General features: G+C 42.7%; 1 protein-coding gene across 1 annotated transcript in view; it reads right to left on the bottom strand.

The window, feature by feature from the left end:
* The window catches only part of AFF2 (AF4/FMR2 family member 2), a 431977-nt gene that overhangs the window by 55498 nt on the left and 375309 nt on the right, over positions 1 to 1170 (bottom strand).

Here is a 1170-nt window from a genome sequence, read left to right as displayed (position 1 = left end):
TTTTTTTTAATCACTAGCTGTTAGTGCCCATTTTTTCTAACTTACCCAAACCACCTTTCTAAGGTGATGGTGCTGAGTGATTTTGGCAATGGTGTCTCATAATTCCATTTGACTTACCATCAATCCAGGGCTTGGTTACCCCTTTTATCAGTGGATCAGACAAAGGCACTTGGTCTCTTTTCTTCCTGCCTTGGCCCTGCCTCCCAACACTATTGCACATATCTAAGTAGCTAGATTTTTTTCCCCCTACTGGTTTTAAAGAGACAGTGAAAAGAGCATGAGATTGAAAGTCAGCTGACCTGCTTTTGAGCGTCAGTTTGTATAGTTAATAGCTGTGTGACCTTAGGTTGGGCATCTAACAAAAGGGTCTTGGTTTCCTCAACTGTAAAATGGGGATGATTATTCATCACCAGATTTTTAAGAGCATTAAATGGGGGGATTCAGATGAAAGAATTCTATTAGCCAAGGCTTCTCAAACTCCAATGTACCTCCGAATCACCTGGGGATGAAATGTAGATTCTAATTAAGTAGATGAGACCTGGAATCCCTGGGTGGTACTAAAAGGTGGTTAACTGGAAGGTTGGGGGTTCCAGTCCACCTAGACGTACTTCACAAGAAAGACCTAGAGATCTACTTCCAAAAAATCAGCCACAGTTCTACTACACACATGGGATGACTATGAGTTGGGATCGACTCAGAGCTCTGGTAGCATAGTGGCTAAGGCACTTGACTGCTAACCAGAAGGCTGGCGGTTCAAACCCACCAGCCACTCCTCGAAAGGAAGGTTGGGCAATATACTTTTGTAGTGATACCGTCTCAGTAACCCAAGGAGGGGTTGCTAGGAGTTGGGTCCAACTCGACGGCACATAACAACAACAACAACAATAACAGCATAAGAACAACACACAAGCCACCACAGCACAACAAACTGACAGATGTGTGTGGAGTGATAGTCTCACCTGCCATTTGCTGAGTGTTGATAACGTGCCAAGAATTGGCCTAAGCACTTATCTTCAGTTTTTTCATTGAATCCTCATAACCACCCTGGGAATTAGAAGTGATCACCACCTCTATTTTACAGTTGAGAACCCTGAGATGTAGTACCAAGCAATGTCAAGTTGAAAAATAGTTTTGATGATATTATGGGGCAAACTTCAACACAATTTCAAA

The sequence above is a fragment of the Orycteropus afer genome, unplaced genomic scaffold, assembly GCF_000298275.1.
Source record: "Orycteropus afer afer isolate SDZICR_OR568_19922 unplaced genomic scaffold, OryAfe1.0 scaffold00597, whole genome shotgun sequence".
Classification (NCBI taxonomy): Eukaryota; Metazoa; Chordata; class Mammalia; order Tubulidentata; family Orycteropodidae; genus Orycteropus; species Orycteropus afer.
The sequence above is the reverse complement of the archived record's forward strand: the minus strand, read 5'-3'. Positions and strand labels throughout refer to the sequence as shown.